This window comes from Eutrigla gurnardus (genome assembly GCF_963514095.1).
Source record: "Eutrigla gurnardus genome assembly, chromosome: 17".
Taxonomy (NCBI): domain Eukaryota; kingdom Metazoa; phylum Chordata; class Actinopteri; order Perciformes; family Triglidae; genus Eutrigla; species Eutrigla gurnardus.
Window position 1 is genome coordinate 13,851,086 of NC_139928.1, and position 21,958 is coordinate 13,873,043.

The 21,958-nt window shown below is 36.3% G+C and overlaps 1 pseudogene across 1 annotated transcript; it reads right to left on the bottom strand.

The window, feature by feature from the left end:
• Positions 1–3,225: 3,225 nt before the first annotated feature.
• LOC311027856 (relaxin-3 receptor 1 pseudogene) lies at positions 3,226–4,410 on the bottom strand (annotated as a pseudogene). Its single transcript has one exon. The product of its transcript is annotated as a relaxin-3 receptor 1 pseudogene (transcript).
• Between the last annotated feature and the right edge of the window lie 17,548 nt (positions 4,411–21,958).

Here is a 21,958-nt window from a genome sequence, read left to right on the forward strand (position 1 = left end):
AACAATACTGGATTGCAGTTTTAAGTGACCTACTGAAATATGCGTTTTTATTTATTTGGCCTGCATTGCAATACAGTATTTTGAAATGTTATACTGCATATCTGTTTCCATTTTATGAGAAGCTGCAATCCGTAATCCGACAGGTGTTTATAAAAAGACATAAAACTCTATTATATGCCCATGTATTCTTGAACTTTCTTTGTGTTAGCTGCAGTGGTACAGTGTGCTACCTCTAAAAATCTTTATACCACAACCTGAGAGGATACTTTATTCCATGTGGCTAGAAATACTTTATTTATTTAGGAGATGATGCTAACAAAAAACACATTTCATATTTTTTCTTTCCTGGTTGCTTGTTCATTAATATTTCAAGATTTCCTACATAACCATTACAGCACAATTTCTAAATTTAGTCCTGTTTACTACTCTATTTAAGTGCCATTACCGTTATGTTCATACAGATCTTCTTTTAATTACAGGATGAGATTGATTGTGTTCCAGGTATTACTCAGACTCTCAGGAACACAGAGGTATTGTTGGCAAGAACTTTATATATATCGTCAATGCCTAACGCACAAAAATATAACAAAAATCATTGGCAACTAAATACAATTAAAAAAGAACATGAAATGAGAGGTCTGTGCTAAGGCAACTACTGTGCATTTATTTTGGTTAGTTCCTGACCCACGTCTCGTCCAAACAAATAATTTAATGTACACCTTCTATTGTATTATTTATTAAATAAAAAAGGGAACATTCATTTTTTTTTCTTGGCCCAAATGAAAATGTGCCAAAAGCTCTAATAAAACTTGGGGAGGGATATTATGAAGTTTCTGTTGAAGACGTGTTTTATGTTTACAGAATCCTGAGAATTTAAAGGATGTATGAACCTTTGTTGACCCAGTGGAGGTTAACTGCCGCTTTGCAGCAGCTAACACAGGACCTAGTAAATCAAATGATATCTTGTATATTTTTGAATAAGGGTATCTAACATCTATCAACATATTTAGTTTAAAAATCGATGTATATCAATAGGGAATTAAACAAAGTATTTTTCTTGGCAGCTATTGTTCTGCACAATTGATCTACTGTGTCACAAATATATAGTTGGTGGGATTTCTGACTTGAATCGGGCCTACTGGATGTAATACCTTAATTTACTTGATGTTTGTTTCTTTTGAAATAAGCCATGCCCCATGGATAAGCCATACCCTCCAGCCCCCTGATGTTGTATGGTGGATGTTTAATGTTGGTAGTTTTATTTATGATGGTAGTTATTGTAGGTATGATTGCGCTTGTAATTATTATTATTATTATTATTATGATTATTAGTGTAAGTATACTTGATTGATATGATTTGTTTTGTTTGAACAAAGGGAATGTATTCATTTTTCAGGTGATTTTTCCGAGTGATTTAAATAAAATTATAAATCCCTAATTGAAGATCTTTTGTTTTTATTACCCAAGTGAGTGACTTTAGGATTTTTAGAAATGTTGTTTACACTTGGGGGCCATGTATGCATTCTGCAACATCCCCCCTCTAAGGTATCTGGTGGGAATTCTGCCCAGGAGAATTTTTAGAGCATTTTGAAACAACTACTAGAGCAAGTTTTGATGACAGAGTCATTTAAGTGAGCCAGCATATGATTATAAATAAACAATTTGCGATGCAACCACTAACTTTCTAAAGTGGATGCAGATGTGAAGTATTTTTAAATGTAAGCTATTGACAGTGAAAGTCAGAAAGCATTGATTGATGATTTTAATATAATTGCATGCATTTCATGTCACAGTATAAAATGTTTCTGAAGGCTGCCATCGGTCTGTGGACTTTTTTGACATACTTTATGATTTTTTAAATACTTTTTCCCACAAAAAAGTCAAGATAAAAAGTTGTCAAAAAAGACAGAATTTTTTAGTACAATACTGACTTTTTTTCAACATACTATACTATGACTGGCTGCATGGTGTAGTGGGTAGCACTGTTGCCTCATTGCAAGAGGGTCCTCGGTTTGATTCCCAGCTCGGGTTCCTTCCCGGCTTGGGTGTGGAGTTTGCATGTTCTCCCTGTGTAAGCACGGGTTCTCCGGCTTCCTCCCACAGTCCAAAGATACTAAGACTTTATTTCATGACATTTTTCGACATAGTATATTATGACCTTTTTTTCCTACTTTTTCAACTTACTATAATCTGACTTTTTTTTATGACTTCCTTCAACATACAATACAATAAAATATTGTATTGTAGGAAATACTATACCATGGCCCTTTTCTCTCAATACTTTGACCTTCTAATTTCTTTTCTTACGGCTATTTTAAATATGCCCTCCCCCACCACCAACTTGCGACACTATGACTATGATTTTTTTTAACATACTATGACATACTACTTTCTCTATTTATCTGCACCAATGTGTGGAACATAATGTGTGGGATCCGTTTGAGCTTCTTTTATTTTTAAGTTGAACAACATTACCATCTTGTGGTGCACTGGATCGCAGAAAGCAGAATAAGCAGCAGAGGAGTATTTTTCCATAATATTGGTCACACAGAGTTTTGATGTAAAATGTTATATGTGACTTAAAGTGACAAAATTCAGTCAATTCAGACAAAATGCTTCTGCAAATACTTTTTCAGCATTTCCATGATTTGGATGTCAAAAGAATAATAATGACCAAATACCAAAGCACGGAAAAATATTATTAATAACAATGAAAAAAAAGTATATAATCACTGAAAGTTGACATGAAAAAACACAATAAGCAGTATAAAGTCAGGTTGGAAACAATTTTATTTATTAATATCTATTCACACAAATGTGTTCCCACCTTTATAAGACAACAATGCAGACAAGCAGTGCAGCAATACTAATTGTTCCTAAGTACAGTAGTAGACATTTGTACATGCGTTTTTGCAATAATGCATCAATTACAGGGAGATGAAGAAAACGAATAGGCGAGACAACAAATAACACATTTGTAGTGAATCAGTGGATTCATTTTACTAAGTTCTAACTTTAATCATGCCTTCACTTTACAAGACAGAAGTTGTGCAGCCTATTCTGTAACACAAGAACCACAACAGCTTAGGTGTGTTTAAGATGCAGCTTATTCACAACAGTTCAGAAAAAAACATATACTTTAGAACAGGAAAAGACAAGTCCACCTAAAGCAGCACTTGTCATTTAAAGTAAAGAACTAAATCATTTCATCATTGTAATGTGTCTTTACACTGTTGGAAGTGTTGGCAGCCGTGCATATCTCCTAGTGTCAGTTTGGATTGTCTCGCTGTACATGTTATTGAGTGGAATGGCCAGATGTCCAGTTTGTCCTGACTCAGAATTAATGCCATAGGGCATCTTGGACATGAATTTGAAGAGCACGTTATTGAGAGCCACACGGTATTCTTTTCTCACCAGACAGTAGATGACGGGATTGAAGCAGCTGCTGGTGAAAGCTAAGCAGTTGGCCAGAGGGAAAAAGTACGTTTGAGTCAAGTAGAACGAGGGGCTGATATCAACGATGTCAAGTTGGATCAGGACACTCCAAAGTGTGAGGATGTTGTAGGGGAACCAGCAGGCGCAGAATGACAGCACCACCAAGGCCACAGACTTTGAAATATCAGCCTTTCGCAGAGAATTGCTGCCCTTCAGTTTGTGCCGACAGAGGAAGCGCAACAGGAGCATGTAGGAGAGGATGATGATGAGGTAGGGTAGCAGGAATCCCAGCACTAATCGCAGCAGCTGGTTTATTCCGAGCCAGGCCGTACCTTCAGGGAAGCGGAGTAGGCACGCTGTGTCGTTCCCTCCGCCCACGCGTCTCAGGTCTGCAAACACAGCTCGGGGGAGCGCTGCTATGAGTGCTCCAGCCCAGATAAAAGCCGTGGCCACCAGAGGAGTCCAGGATCGACTGCATAGGGAGGCTCTGGGCTTGAGAGCAGTGGCCACATAGCAGTACCGGGTCAAACTCATAGCTGTCAGGAAAAAGCAGCTTGCAAAGACATTGAGGCCAGTGAGCAAGGACACTGCCTTGCATGTGGCCAAGCCAAAGGGCCAGCTGTAGTCCATCGCAATGTCTACGGCCCAAAAGGGCAAGACCAGAGAGAACAGCAAGTGAGCCAGTGCTAAGTTGAACACAAAGAAGTTGATTATGCCTGTGGTGATGGTGTGAGTTGAATACAGCAGGAACATGACTAGCAGGTTCCCCAACACGCCGGCTGCAGCCACAACAAAGTACACCACAGAGATGACTATTCTCAGCCAGGGGGATCCGTCATCATCGAAAATCTCCAGCCCGTTTTCGAGGCTGGTATTGTGGAAAATCAGGTGGGAGTAATTACAGAATGGGCCTTCACCGCAACCATTCAGCATGCTGTTGAAAAACTCAAGTCTCTTGAAGTGAGGGTTTGACATTTTGCTACCCTGTTCAGGGTTAAGGTTGCTATGTTGATTTCTGGTTGTTTGTTTATTATCTGACAGTCATCTATCCCTGCAAGGAAAGAGGAAGTTATTATTACATAATAGGTGCTGCTGTTTATGAGTCAATAAGTACATTAGCCTTGTCAGATAAACAAATTACACTTAAGTGTTACCCACAGAGTTAGATAATTGGATTTGGATCTCCAAGAACCAAACTTCACTGAGAGGCTATTTTTAGCATGCAATAATCTACATCTATAATAATCTATGCAAGTTACAACCCTGTGGAAGGAGGGGAAACAACCACCATCATGGAACAAACGCAACTTTTTACATGGAATCAGGAATCAAGTGTGTGACCAACTATTCAAAGTGTTGCTATTTAGAGGAAGAAAATAATTATTTGATTTTTTATACATTTCAAAACTCAAATTATATATATATAATAGAAATATAATAATTAGAGGATACATACAGGTGGCTTTTAACTCTTCACTCACTAAAATGATACATTTTTAAGATAAATTCTTTAGGCTTCTGCTCAGATCTTGAGAATCACAATGTAGTCTTTTGAAGTAAATTCAAAATAGGGTCAATGATTTTACTTTTAACTGTATACCTGTCTACCTGTCAACACAAAACAGATTCTTTATGAGTAAGTTATAAGTGTAGTTTTCTCTTTTGGAGTAACAATAATAAAAGTTCCCATTTATTTCTAAACTTGTGATCGATAAACAGTGATACATAACCACATCTAAACAATTTAAAGTTAAGACAGTTATTATTTTTTTAAATAACTACTGTTTTTAAAAGAAAAGAGTTTTAATAATCAACTTTAGCACTGTTCCGTATTTATCTATATATTCTAAGCTATAAGGAGAAAAAAATCTTACCAGAATATCATAAAAGAAGCAAATCATCAACTTGCGACTGTTTGTTTTCAACTGCAAGCTGCAAGAATCCAGTTCTGCTGCACCATATGGGATCATCTGGAGGGCAGACCACAACAACAACGTTGATGTCACCCACCCTGAATTCATGCTCCACCCCATCATATTTTTCTCTCATCATTCAGACGGGAAAATACCCGCAATGGCACTGATAAACAATCAGTGATAAACAATCAGTGCACTTGCGATTAAAATGGAAATATATAGTGAAAAAAACCCACAAAAACATCAATATACACAAAATATATACACAAAAAAATATATTCCCAAAAGCTGTTTTGTCTTGACTTCTGGCCTATCATTTTTTTGTCAAGACAAAGAGACATTTTATTCATTATCGTATTTTTTATTTCCTATAACTGGTAGACATTAACTGTTAGAACTCTAGAATACATCATGCAATTGGAAAATAGAAACATACTCGAAGCAATCATGCAATATTGAAACATTTTACCTTTATTTGACACTACAACAACAGGCCAAACTGAAATGGTCATATCACAGTTGTCATGGGTGTGACTCTCCCCTACAAAGCCAGTATGTCCTCTGTGTGCTGTCTAGCAACATTGACCCTCTGTCGTTCTTCCTTGCTGTTAATCCTGCTTTTTTGTGGAGAAGACGTTGAGGTTTGCTTCACTGTCTGATTTTAGTCGGTTGTATAGATTGAAACAGTGATATTTTGTGCTTAGTTTATTTGGGTTTTCATTGTTAATTCTGCTACATTTTTCAACTGAATTCACAGTTTTTCTTGTCTTTATTCAAACAGCCTCGATAATCAGGTTTCTCAAAAACGTATTGTTGAGTCTTATCTAAAACATCAAATCCAGGATCAGGGAAAGGTCATGCCTATTGTGCACATTCTACCGCTCTTTCTCCAGAGTAAACCATTCACATTAAAGTATTAATTAGTATTTCAGGATCTTTGCACAGAGGCTGAAAGATAACAATATGCTCAACATACTGATGGTGATGTTGAAGGCAACTTGGAGCTTAAATATAGAACAAATTGACAATACTTTGATAGAAAATAAAAAGCCATTTTTTGCCTATTTATATCTGGGGCATTGCTTCAATATTAGATTGAGCAGCAGTGATGACTCTTCATTATAATCCGTTGATAGTGGAAAGAACATCAGCAGTGAATGACTAAATGAGATTAGGGTGGAATAGGCGGAAGAGCGGGGAAGTTGATTGATGTGGCTCTGTCAAAACTGAGCTATCTTCAGCTGAACAAGTCATGCAGCTTCCCGAGTGTTCGTGGTTTCACTGGGAACAATGTGCGACAAAAACATGTTCATAGCAACCTGAAGGTTTTCCCGTTGCACAGAAAATCTGGATTTTCAACATTTTATTTATCAACAGGAGTTTTGAGAAGACAAAATCATCTCCAAACTGGGGGATTCATTTGTTGCCTCATATCAACACACATAGATTCTGTTAAATTCTCTTTTGCATTGTGCTTTTTAAAGGTTAGTCTGGTTGTTTGCTCTCATTCAACCCGTTTATAATAACATCCTACTGCGAATGGTGAGTTAGGCAAACGTGAATTTAATATTTCAGTCTCTAATGTCAAGCACCGACATGCAACACATATGCCAAGAGACGGCTAGCTCAGAGAGGAAACAGTTTTCCTGGCTGACTGAAAACTAAATCTTATTATCACCACCTTGAAAATTCATTAATTAATGTATCATATCTCAACCCTGGCTCCTACAAAATGACTTTCCCATACGACCAAACACTCAATTAAGCTTCCAGGGAAAGCAATGTTTTTGTTGCGTGAACGATCGCAGTTTGAAACAGTTTGATCAACAAAACACAAAAATGCTGCAAAACTACTTCAATACATAATGGTTTGCAGTGTTTCCCCTACCATTGTACAGGCCAAAAAAAAAAATCAATATGCCAAAAATAAGCCACCTATCAATTCATTCATAAATCAATAATCATTTACATTAGGAGCGCCTCCGCGCAGCCAGTGGCGGCGCCAGAGTATTTTTTCTGGTTCAACTACGGTGGGGCTAACTCATACGACGGTGGGGCTCAAATCAATGTCAGAATTTCAATGTGAATAATTATTCTGGCGACAGCCCGACACAAACCGCGTACACATGTAAGTATACTGTAACATGACTTTTATGTTTCCAGCTGACTTTTAAATCGTATTGATAATGAACGTTACTTTATTGTTGTTGGCATTGTACGTTAACGTTACGAATCGAAGGTCCTGCCAGCCGGCTAGCCTACTGACGGTAATTTACCATAGGGGTTAGCGAGCGCAAGCGAAGCGGAAAATGTGCCGTTTTTACCGACGTTAACTTATAATATACTGCTTATGTTAAACCGTGGTTATATATTTACTAACGGTGATTAATAACGCCGTGCACCGTTGTCCGTTAAAGGGACGGATGCAGACACCGGGCGCCTCATTCAGTGGAGGGAACGATGAGGAGAAGTTCACCGGCAGGAGGAATGCTGCTCTGAGAGGCTTCACTTAAGAAAATGTGGTTTAAATGTTATAATTCTTATATCCAGGACTGCTGAAGACTCTCAGGATGATTGCGGTAAGAATATGTTTGGTGACTGCTAGCTAAGCTAAAATTAGCAAAGCAAGCCCAAGCTAAAAGTAGCTTAAAAGCTAATAGCCCAAGCTAAAAGTAGCATAGTAGCCTTGTAAAAGAACAAGAGAGAGGAACCAGTGTAACGTTAAGTTGCTTTGTTAAGTGTATGTTGGTCTTTTACAGGAAGCAGTACGCCGTCTTCACAACTCGGAGACGAATTGTAGGCGCTACGAACCGGAGCAAGGGTACGATTTAAAGAATATGCTTTCATTCTGCTGTATAAGGAAATAGATGCGTTAACAGTAGATACCGATCTTAACTGTTCATTTTGTTTTCACAGACGAACCTCGCCTCATAACGAAGCTGTGACCTCTTACTTGCTCAGAGCTTTGTCCGCAAGTCCGGATTTCTATGACGCTGATAGTGACGCCATTGTGTGTAAGTAACTTTTACTGTTTTCTTCTTCCTTGTTTTAATTTTACTGTGACTTAAGTTTTCTTATTCATACCACTCATTTAATTGTTTTCCAGCTGCCTGTAAGACATACATAGTCCCTGTGCTCTCTTGCCTAGCAGGTCTCCCTGGACCGTGGTGGAACCTGATCCGGACTGCACCGATGTTGTGGTCTTGTTTGCCTCTTACCGCCTGTATTTTAAATTAAAGTAATTTACTAAAATCGGCATCTCTACTGTCACTAACTTGACTACTCCCGGGATCACTCCCGGGAGTCTGGCTATGCTTTCTGGTCCAGCAGAGTCCACTGAGGTCCTGACCGATGCAGACTGCTAACTGGCCTGATGCTGGAAACACCACATTGTAGCTCCACCTGCCCGCTGTGTGACCGCTCAACTACTCCTGCTTTCTGGTCTACGGCGACGGGGTAAGGATGGATCCATCTCGGCGTAGCTGTGCCTGCTGCCATGGACTACTACTGTTGATACTATTGCTACTGTTAATACCACCGCTACTGTTAATGCTACTACTACCATACTACCAACACCAAATGCAGTTGGAACCCAAGGGCCTGGGCTGCACGAGATTTCTGCCTAAAAGCCTATTAAGGCAGTTTTTTCTCGCCACTGTCGCTGTAACGCTTGCCCCTGGGTGATGTTGGGAATTTGAAATTATGTTGACTCTTGAAATTTTGAGTGTATTCTAGTCCTGCTCAATGTGTTAAGTGTCCTGAGATGACTTCTGTTGTGATTTGACACTATAAATAAAATTGAATTGAATTGAATTGAATACTTTGAAACGGTACGCAGGAGCTTCAGACACACACAGCCTGATCTCGCATCGCAGGCGGAAGCTGTGAAGAGGTCAGCTCGGAGTCGTTCCAGGAGAAAGAGGGTAAGACTTATTAGATTTATTAGATCCGTTTTTGGTCAATGTGACCAAACCTACCTAAACCTATTTTTCAGGTGCATTAATAGATGTGTTGTGTCCATGCGCAGTGCATCGCACAGTACTGATTGTCTTTATTGATTGTTTTACAGCTGCTGGAAGTGAGACGGAGTGTGCTTGCTGGCGATGAGGTGGACCGTTGGAAGTGCGCCACCACAGACATGATGTCTGATGAGGAGGACGGCGTCGTTGGTGGGGTGTCTGGATGGATTGTGCGACCTCCATCCTCTCGTAGCCAGGAGCTCACCAAGCTCTGTGTGACTCTACAGTCGCGATTAGAGAAGACTCCCAAGTACAGGGCCACGCACCGCAGGCGGCTGTAAAATTGACCAAATTCAGACAGAATGTCGCCAGTTCATTTGTTTGTTGTGTGGGCAAATTTGTACAGTTGTGTGTTGTGTTGTCAATAAAGCTCTTTCTTTGAATACTTCCTCCTGGCAATTTTTCCTTTCCTCAATAAATTCATTCATATTTATATTTATAAATAAAAAAATAAATAAAAATAAATGTGTGTATATATATGTATAAATATACATATATATATATATATATATATATAAACATATGTATGTATATATATATATATCTCTGGCCAGGCGCGGTTTCGCTGCTATTCATATGCTAATTAGAGCCTTCGCTGTGGTTCGTTTTCGACCATTTTCGGCACAGACGAACACGGCGTTCGCAGCCTGTAAATTGTCGTTAACTCCCGAAAATTAGGGAGATTTCCGGGCCTTTACAGGGACGAAAATCCGACTTTTCATGCAGTGAGAGAGACAGCGAAACGTGAATAGTTACGTTAACAGCCGGGACCCGAGTGGTCATCTTCCCCTGCAGGTGTCAACGGTGCGTCCATAGTTTTATCCAACACGCCCGCCACCGCCATCTGTTGTTCCGTCCGACGACGTTTAAAAACAAATGATGCCTTTTTATGACTGTTTTGGACTCACTACACTCAGATTTTGATTGACACGCGATATAGAAGCATATGTTAGGAGTTTTACATCATTTTTACAACATTTTATGAATTTTGTCGATTCTTCACTTTTTTCCCGATATGGGATATGACTTTTTTTTTCCCTGAAAAAGTTGACCATGGCTTTTTATGGCTGTTTTGGACTCACTACACTGAGACTAGGCGCGTCAAGCGAGATGAGCGTTTTTTATGCCTTTTTAACAATTTTAAATATTTTTTTATGAATATATCCTGACTGAATTTTTCGTGAATTTTCGACGTGCTATAGTATGACTTTTTTTTGGGGGAGGGAGGGGATATGACTAAGCCTTTTTATAACTATTTTGCACTCACTACACTCAGATTTTCATTGACGCGATATAGAAGCATATGTTAGGACTTTTACATCATTTTTACAACATTTTATGAATTTTGTCGATTTTTCACTTTTTTTTCGACATGCTATAGTATGACTTTTTTTTTTTCCTGAAAAAATTGATCATGGCTTTTTATGGCGGTTTTGGACTCACTACACTGAGACTTGGTGCATCAAGCGATATGAGCGATTTTTATGACTCTTTAACAATTTTAAATATTTTTTTATGAATATATTCTGACTGACTTTTTCGTGAATTTTCGACATCCTATAGCATGACCTTTTTTTAACAATATGATCAAGGCTTTTTTTTTTAAATATTATTTTCTTGCATAGACACCTTTGTATTTAGCTGTGGATAGAGAGGAAACAAGGGAGAGAGAGGGGGATGTGACATGTATCAAAGGATCTCCAGCCGGGATTCGAACCTGAGGCTGCTGCATATATGCGGACGTGGGTAAATGGCATGCACTCTAACCACTCAACCACCTGCCTGCCTGACGTGAAAAAGCCTTTTTATGACTGTTTTGGACTCACTACACTCAGATTTTGATTGACACGCGATATAGAAGCATATGTTAGGACTTTTACATCATTTTTACAACATTTTATGAATTTTGTCGATTTTTCACTTTTTTTTCGACATGCTATAGTATGACTTTTTTTTTTTCCTGAAAAAATTGATCATGGCTTTTTATGGCTGTTTTGGACTCACTACACTGAGACTTGGTGCATCAAGCGATATGAGCGATTTTTATGACTCTTTAACAATTTTAAATATTTTTTTATTAATATATTCTGATTGACTTTTTCGTGAATTTTCGACATGCTATAGCATGACCTTTTTTTAACAATATGATCAAGGCTTTTTTTTTTTAAGATTATCATCTTGCATAGACACCTTTGTATTTAGCGGTGGATAGAGAGGAAACAAGGGAGAGAGAGGGGGATGTGACATGTATCAAAGGATCTCCAGCCGGGATTCGAACCTGAGGCTGCTGCATATATGCAGACGTGGGTAAATGGCATGCACTCTAACCACTCAACCACCTGCCTGCCTTCCATGAATAAGCCTTTTTATGACTGTTTTGGACTCACTACACTCAGATTTTGATTGACACGCGATATAGAAGCATATGTTAGGACTTTTACATCATTTTTACAACATTTTATGAATTTTGTCGATTTTTCACTTTTTTTTCGACATGCTATAGTATGACTTTTTTTTTTCCTGAAAAAATTGATCATGGCTTTTTATGGCGGTTTTGGACTCACTACACTGAGACTTGGTGCATCAAGCGATATGAGCAATTTTTATGACTCTTTAACAATTTTAAATATTTTTTTATGAATATATTCTGACTGACTTTTTCGTGAATTTTCGACATGCTATAGTATGACTTTTTTTTTTGGGGGGGGGGATATGACTAAGCCTTTTTATAACTATTTTGCACTCACTACACTCAGATTTTGATTGACACGCGATATAGAAGCATATGTTAGGACTTTTACATCATTTTTACAACATTTTATGAATTTTGTCGATTTTTCACTTTTTTTTCGACATGCTATAGTATGACTTTTTTTTTTTCCTGAAAAAATTGATCATGGCTTTTTATGGCGGTTTTGGACTCACTACACTGAGACTTGGTGCATCAAGCGATATGAGCGATTTTTATGACTCTTTAACAATTTTAAATATTTTTTTATGAATATATTCTGACTGACTTTTTCGTGAATTTTCGACATGCTATAGTATGACTTTTTTTTTGGGGGGGGGGGGGGGGGGATATGACTAAGCCTTTTTATAACTATTTTGCACTCACTACACTCAGATTTTGATTGACACGCGATATAGAAGCATATGTTAGGACTTTTACATCATTTTTACAACATTTTATGAATTTTGTCGATTTTTCACTTTTTTTTCGACATGCTATAGTATGACTTTTTTTTTTTCCTGAAAAAATTGATCATGGCTTTTTATGGCGGTTTTGGACTCACTACATTGAGACTTGGTGCATCAAGCGATATGAGCGATTTTTATGACTCTTTAACAATTTTAAATATTTTTTTATGAATATATTCTGACTGACTTTTTCGTGAATTTTCGACATCCTATAGCATGACCTTTTTTTAACAATATGATCAAGGCTTTTTTTTTTTTAATATTATTTTCTTGCATAGACACCTTTGTATTTAGCGGTGGATAGAGAGGAAACATGGGAGAGAGAGGGGGATGTGACATGTATCAAAGGATCTCCAGCCGGGATTCGAACCTGAGGCTGCTGCATATATGCAGACATGGGTAAATGGTATGCACTCTAACCACTCAACCACCTGCCTGCCTGCCATGAATAAGCCTTTTTATGACTGTTTTGGACTCACTACACTCAGATTTTGATTGACACGCGATATAGAAGCATATGTTAGGACTTTTACATCATTTTTACAACATTTTATGAATTTTGTCGATTTTTCACTTTTTTTTCGATATGCTATAGTATGACTTTTTTTTTTCCTGAAAAAATTGATCATGGCTTTTTATGGCTGTTTTGGACTCACTACACTGAGACTTGGTGCATCAAGCTATATGAGCGATTTTTATGACTCTTTAACAATTTTAAATATTTTTTTATGAATATATTCTGACTGACTTTTTCGTGAATTTTCGACATGCTATAGCATGACCTTTTTTTAACAATATGATCAAGGCTTTTTTTTTTAAGATTATCATCTTGCATAGACACCTTTGTATTTAGCGGTGGATAGAGAGGAAACAAGGGAGAGAGAGGGGGATGTGACATTTATCAAAGGATCTCCAGCCGGGATTCGAACCTGAGGCTGCTGCATATATGCGGACGTGGGTAAATGGCATGCACTCTAACCACTCAACCACCTGCCTGCCTTCCATGAATAAGCCCTTTTATGACTGTTTTGGACTCACTACACTCAGATTTTGATTGACACGCGATATAGAAGCATATGTTAGGACTTTTACATCATTTTTACAACATTTTATGAATTTTGTCGATTTTTCACTTTTTTTTCGACATGCTATAGTATGACTTTTTTTTTTCCTGAAAAAATTGATCATGGCTTTTTATGGCGGTTTTGGACTCACTACACTGAGACTTGGTGCATCAAGCGATATGAGCAATTTTTATGACTCTTTAACAATTTTAAATATTTTTTTATGAATATATTCTGACTGACTTTTTCGTGAATTTTCGACATGCTATAGTATGACTTTTTTTGGGGGGGGGGGGGATATGACTAAGCCTTTTTATAACTATTTTGCACTCACTACACTCAGATTTTGATTGACACGCGATATAGAAGCATATGTTAGGACTTTTACATCATTTTTACATCATTTTATGAATTTTGTCGATTTTTCACTTTTTTTTCGATATGACTTTTTTTTTTCCTGAAAAAATTGATCATGGCTTTTTATGGCTGTTTTGGACTTACTACACTGAGACTTGGTGCATCAAGCGATATGAGCGATTTTTATGACTCTTTAACAATTTTAAATATTTTTTCATGAATATATTCTGACTGACTTTTTCGTGAATTTTCGACATGCTATAGTATGACTTTTTTTGGGGGGGGGGGGGGGGGGGGATATGACTAAGCCTTTTTATAACTATTTTGCACTCACTACACTCAGATTTTGATTGACACGCGATATAGAAGCATATGTTAGGACTTTTACATCATTTTTACATCATTTTATGAATTTTGTCGATTTTTCACTTTTTTTTCGATATGACTTTTTTTTTTCCTGAAAAAATTGATCATGGCTTTTTATGGCTGTTTTGGACTCACTACACTGAGACTAGGCGCGTCAAGCGAGATGAGCGTTTTTTATGCCTTTTTAACAATTTTAAATATTTTTTTATGAATATATCCTGACTGAATTTTTCGTGAATTTTCGACGTGCTATAGTATGACTTTTTTTTGGGGGAGGGAGGGGATATGACTAAGCCTTTTTATAACTATTTTGCACTCACTACACTCAGATTTTGATTGACACGCGATATAGAAGCATATGTTAGGACTTTTACATCATTTTTACAACATTTTATGAATTTTGTCGATTTTTCACTTTTTTTTCGACATGCTATAGTATGACTTTTTTTTTTCCTGAAAAAATTGATCATGGCTTTTTATGGCTGTTTTGGACTCACTACACTGAGACTTGGTGCATCAAGCGATATGAGCGATTTTTATGACTCTTTAACAATTTTAAATATTTTTTCATGAATATATTCTGACTGACTTTTTCGTGAATTTTCGACATGCTATAGTATGACTTTTTTTTGGGGGGGGGGGGGATATGACTAAGCCTTTTTATAACTATTTTGCACTCACTACACTCAGATTTTGATTGACACGCGATATAGAAGCATAGAACTTTTACATAATTTTTACAACATTTTATGAATTTTGTCGATTTTTCACTTTTTTTTCGACATGCTATAGTATGACTTTTTTTTTTCCTGAAAAAATTGATCATGGCTTTTTATGGCTGTTTTGGACTCACTACACTGAGACTTTGTGCATCAAGCTATATGAGCGATTTTTATGACTCTTTAACAATTTTAAATATTTTTTTATGAATATATTCTGACTGACTTTTTCGTGAATTTTCGACATGCTATAGCATGACCTTTTTTTAACAATATGATCAAGGCTTTTTTTTTTTAAGATTATCATCTTGCATAGACACCTTTGTATTTAGCAGTGGATAGAGAGGAAACAAGGGAGAGAGAGGGGGATGTGACATGTATCAAAGGATCTCCAGCCGGGATTCGAACCTGAGGCTGCTGCATATATGCGGACGTGGGTAAATGGCATGCACTCTAACCACTCAACCACCTGCCTTCCTTCCATGAATAAGCCCTTTTATGACTGTTTTGGACTCACTACACTCAGATTTTGATTGACACGCGATATAGAAGCATATGTTAGGACTTTTACATCATTTTTACAACATTTTATGAATTTTGTCGATTTTTCACTTTTTTTTCGACATGCTATAGTATGACTTTTTTTTTTTCCTGAAAAAATTGATCATGGCTTTTTATGGCTGTTTTGGACTCACTACATTGAGACTTGGTGCATCAAGCGATATGAGCGATTTTTATGACTCTTTAACAATTTTAAATATTTTTTTATGAATATATTCTGACTGACTTTTTCGTGAATTTTCGACATGCTATAGTATGACTTTTTTTGGGGGTGGGGGGATATGACTAAGCCTTTTTATAACTATTTTGCACTCACTACACTCAGATTTTGATTGACAGGCGATATAGAAGCATAGAACTTTTACATAATTTTTACAACATTTTATGAATTTTGTCGATTTTTCACTTTTTTTTCGACATGCTATAGTATGACTTTTTTTTTTCCTGAAAAATTGATCATGGCTTTTTATGGCTGTTTTGGACTCACTACACTGAGACTTTGTGCATCAAGCTATATGAGCGATTTTTATGACTCTTTAACAATTTTAAATATTTTTTTATGAATATATTCTGACTGACTTTTTCGTGAATTTTCGACATGCTATAGCATGACCTTTTTTTAACAATATGATGAAGGCTTTTTTTTTTAAGATTATCATCTTGCATAGACACCTTTGTATTTAGCGGTGGATAGAGAGGAAACAAGGGAGAGAGAGGGGGATGTGACATTTATCAAAGGATCTCCAGCCGGGATTCGAACCTGAGGCTGCTGCATATATGCGGACGTGGGTAAATGGCATGCACTCTAACCACTCAACCACCTGCCTGCCTTCCATGAATAAGCCCTTTTATGACTGTTTTGGACTCACTACACTCAGATTTTGATTGACACGCGATATAGAAGCATATGTTAGGACTTTTACATCATTTTTACAACATTTTATGAATTTTGTCGATTTTTCACTTTTTTTTCGACATGCTATAGTATGACTTTTTTTTTTTCCTGAAAATAATTGATCATGGCTTTTTATGGCTGTTTTGGACTCACTACATTGAGACTTGGTGCATCAAGCGATATGAGCGATTTTTATGACTCTTTAACAATTTTAAATATTTTTTTATGAATATATTCTGACTGACTTTTTCGTGAATTTTCGACATGCTATAGTATGACTTTTTTTTTGGGGGGGGGGGGGATATGACTAAGCCTTTTTATAACTATTTTGCACTCACTACACTCAGATTTTGATTGACACGCGATATAGAAGCATATGTTAGGACTTTTACATCATTTTTACATCATTTTATGAATTTTGTCGATTTTTCACTTTTTTTTCGATATGACTTTTTTTTTTCCTGAAAAAATTGATCATGGCTTTTTATGGCTGTTTTGGACTCACTACACTGAGACTAGGCGCGTCAAGCGAGATGAGCGTTTTTTATGCCTTTTTAACAATTTTAAATATTTTTTTATGAATATATCCTGACTGAATTTTTCGTGAATTTTCGACGTGCTATAGTATGACTTTTTTTGGGGGAGGGAGGGGATATGACTAAGCCTTTTATAACTATTTTGCACTCACTACACTCAGATTTTGATTGACACGCGATATAGAAGCATATGTTAGGACTTTTACATCATTTTTACATCATTTTATGAATTTTGTCGATTTTTCACTTTTTTTTCGATATGACTTTTTTTTTTCCTGAAAAAATTGATCATGGCTTTTTATGGCTGTTTTGGACTCACTACACTGAGACTTGGTGCATCAAGCGATATGAGCGATTTTTATGACTCTTTAACAATTTTAAATATTTTTTCATGAATATATTCTGACTGACTTTTTCGTGAATTTTCGACATGTTATAGTATGACTTTTTTTGGGGGGGGGGGGGATATGACTAAGCCTTTTTATAACTATTTTGCACTCACTACACTCAGATTTTGATTGACACGCGATATAGAAGCATTATGTTAGGACTTTTACATCATTTTTACATCATTTTATGAATTTTGTCGATTTTTCACTTTTTTTTCGATATGACTTTTTTTTTTCCTGAAAAAATTGATCATGGCTTTTTATGGCTGTTTTGGACTCACTACACTGAGACTAGGCGCGTCAAGCGAGATGAGCGTTTTTATGCCTTTTTAACAATTTTAAATATTTTTTTATGAATATATCCTGACTGAATTTTTCGTGAATTTTCGACGTTGCTATAGTATGACTTTTTTTTTGGGGGAGGGAGGGGATATGACTAAGCCTTTTTATAACTATTTTGCACTCACTACACTCAGATTTTGATTGACACGCGATATAGAAGCATATGTTAGGACTTTTACATCATTTTTACAACATTTATGAATTTTGTCGATTTTTCACTTTTTTTTCGACATGCTATAGTATGACTTTTTTTTTTTCCTGAAAAAATTGATCATGGCTTTTTATGGCTGTTTTGGACTCACTACACTGAGACTTGGTGCATCAAGCTATATGAGCGATTTTTATGCTCTTTAACAATTTTAAATATTTTTTTATGAATAATATTCTGACTGACTTTTTCGTGAATTTTCGACATGCTATAGCATGACCTTTTTTTAACAATATGATCAAGGCTTTTTTTTTTAAATATTATTTTCTTGCATAGACACCTTTGTATTTAGCGGTGGATAGAGAGGAAACATGGGAGAGAGAGGGGGATGTGACATGTATCAAAGGATCTCCAGCCGGGATTCGAACCTGAGGCTGCTGCATATATGCAGACATGGGTAAATGGTATGCACTCTAACCACCAACCACCTGCCTGCCTGCCATGAATAAGCCTTTTTATGACTGTTTGGACTCACAACACTCGATTTTGATTGACACGCGATGTAGAAGCATATGTTAGGACTTTTACATCATTTTTACAACATTTTATGAATTTTGTCGATTTTTCACTTTTTTTTCGACATGCTATAGTATGACTTTTTTTTTTCCTGAAAAAATTGATCATGGCTTTTTATGGCTGTTTTGGACTCACTACACTGAGACTTGTGCATCAAGCTATATGAGCGATTTTTATGACTCTTTAACAATTTTAAATATTTTTTTATGAATATATTCTGACTGACTTTTTCGTGAATTTTCGACATGCTATAGCATGACCTTTTTTTAACAATATGATCAAGGCTTTTTTTTTTAAGATTATCATCTTGCATAGACACCTTTGTATTTAGCGGTGGATAGAGAGGAAACAAGGGAGAGAGAGGGGGATGTGACATTTATCAAAGGATCTCCAGCCGGGATTCGAACTGAGGCTGCTGCATATATGCGGACGTGGGTAAATGGCATGCACTCTAACCACTCAACCACCTGCCTGCCTTCCATGAATAAGCCCTTTTATGACTGTTTTGGACTCACTACACTCAGATTTTGATTGACACGCGATATAGAAGGCATATGTTAGGACTTTTACATCATTTTTACAACATTTTATGAATTTTGTCGATTTTTCACTTTTTTTTCGACATGCTATAGTATGACTTTTTTTTTCCTGAAAAAATTGATCATGGCTTTTTATGGCTGTTTTGGGACTCACTACATTGAGACTTGGTGCATCAAGCGATATGAGCGATTTTTATGACTCTTTAACAATTTTAAATATTTTTTTATGAATATATTCTGACTGACTTTTTCGTGAATTTTCGACATGCTAAAGTATGACTTTTTTTTGGGGGGGGGGGGGGATATGACTAAGCCTTTTTATAACTATTTTTGCACTCACTACACTCAGATTTTGATTGACACGCGATATAGAAGCATATGTTAGGACTTTTACATCATTTTTACATCATTTATGAATTTTGTCGATTTTTCACTTTTTTTTCGATATGACTTTTTTTTTTCCTGAAAAAATTGATCATGGCTTTTTATGGCTGTTTGGACTCACTACACTGAGACTTGGTGCATCAAGCGATATGAGCGATTTTTATGACTCTTTAACAATTTTAAATATTTTTTCATGAATATATTCTGACTGACTTTTTCGTGAATTTTCGACATGTTATAGTATGACTTTTTTTGGGGGGGGGGGGGATATGAACTAAGCCTTTTTATAACTATTTTGCACTCACTACACTCAGATTTGATTGACACGCGATATAGAAGCATATGTTAGGACTTTTACATCATTTTTACATCATTTTATGAATTTTGTCGATTTTTCACTTTTTTTTCGATATGACTTTTTTTTTTCCTGAAAAAATTGATCATGGCTTTTTATGGCTGTTTGGACTCACTACACTGAGACTAGGCGCGTCAAGCGAGATGAGCGTTTTTTTATGCCTTTTTAACAATTTTAAATATTTTTTTATGAATATATCCTGACTGAATTTTTCGTGAATTTTCGACGTGCTATAGTATGACTTTTTTTTGGGGGAGGGAGGGGATATGACTAAGCCTTTTTATAACCTTATTTTGCACTCACTACACTCAGATTTTGATTGACACGCGATATAGAAGCATATGTTAGGACTTTTACATCATTTTTACAACATTTTATGAATTTTGTCGATTTTTCACTTTTTTTTCGACATGCTATAGTATGACTTTTTTTTTTCCTGAAAAAATTGATCATGGCTTTTTATGGCTGTTTTGGACTCACTACACTGAGACTTGGTGCATCAAGCTATATGAGCGATTTTTATGACTCTTTAACAATTTTTAATATTTTTTTATGAATATATTCTGACTGACTTTTTCGTGAATTTTCGACATGCTATAGCATGACCTTTTTTTAACAATATGATCAAGGCTTTTTTTTTTAAATATTATTTTCTTGCATAGACACCTTTGTATTTAGCGGTGGATAGAGAGGAAACATGGGAGAGAGAGGGGGATGTGACATGTATCAAAGGATCTCCAGCCGGGGATTCGAACCTGAGGCTGCTGCATATATGCAGACATGGGTAAATGGTATGCACTCTAACCACTCAACCACCTGCCTGCCTGCCATGAATAAGCCTTTTTATGACTGTTTTGGACTCACAACACTCAGATTTTGATTGACACGCGATGTAGAAGCATATGTTAGGACTTTTACATCATTTTTACAACATTTTATGAATTTTGTCGATTTTTCACTTTTTTTTTCGACCATGCTATAGTATGACTTTTTTTTTTCCTGAAAAAATTGATCATGGCTTTTTATGGCTGTTTTGGACTCACTACACTGAGACTTTGTGCATCAAGCTATATGAGCGATTTTTATGACTCTTTAACAATTTTAAATATTTTTTTATGAATATATTCTGACTGACTTTTCGGATGAATTTTCGACATGCTATAGCATGACCTTTTTTTAACAATATGATGAAGGCTTTTTTTTTTAAGATTATCATCTTGCATAGACACCTTTGTATTTAGCGGTGGATAGAGAGGAAACAAGGGAGAGGAGAGGGGATGTGACATTTATCAAAGGATCTCCAGCCGGGATTCGAACCTGAGGCTGCTGCATATATGCGGACGTGGGTAAATGGCATGCACTCTAACCACTCAACCCACCTGCCTGCCTTCCATGATAAGCCCTTTTATGACTGTTTTGGGACTCACTACACTCAGATTTTGATTGACACGCGATATAGAAGCATATGTTAGGACTTTTACATCATTTTTACAACATTTTATGAATTTGTCGATTTTTCACTTTTTTTTCGACATGCTATAGTATGACTTTTTTTTTCCTGAAAAAATTGATCATGGCTTTTTATGGCTGTTTTGGACTCACTACATTGAGACTTGGTGCATCAAGCGATATGAGCGATTTTTATGACTCTTTAACAATTTTAAATATTTTTTTATGAATATATTCTGACTGACTTTTTCGTGAATTTTCGACATGCTATAGTATGACTTTTTTTTGGGGGGGGGGGGGGGATATGACTAAGCCTTTTTATAACTATTTTGCACTCACTACACTCAGATTTTGATTGACACGCGATATAGAAGCATATGTTAGGACTTTTACATCATTTTTACATCATTTATGAATTTTGTCGATTTTTCACTTTTTTTTCGATATGACTTTTTTTTTTCCTGAAAAATTGATCATGGCTTTTTATGGCTGTTTTGGACTCACTACACTGAGACTTGGTGCATCAAGCGATATGAGCGATTTTTATGACTCTTTAACAATTTTAAATATTTTTCATGAATATCTTCTGACTGACTTTTGTTCGTGAATTTTCGACATGTTATAGTATGACTTTTTTGGGGGGGGGGGGGGATATGACTAAGCCTTTTTATAACTATTTTGCACTCACTACACTCAGATTTTGATTGACA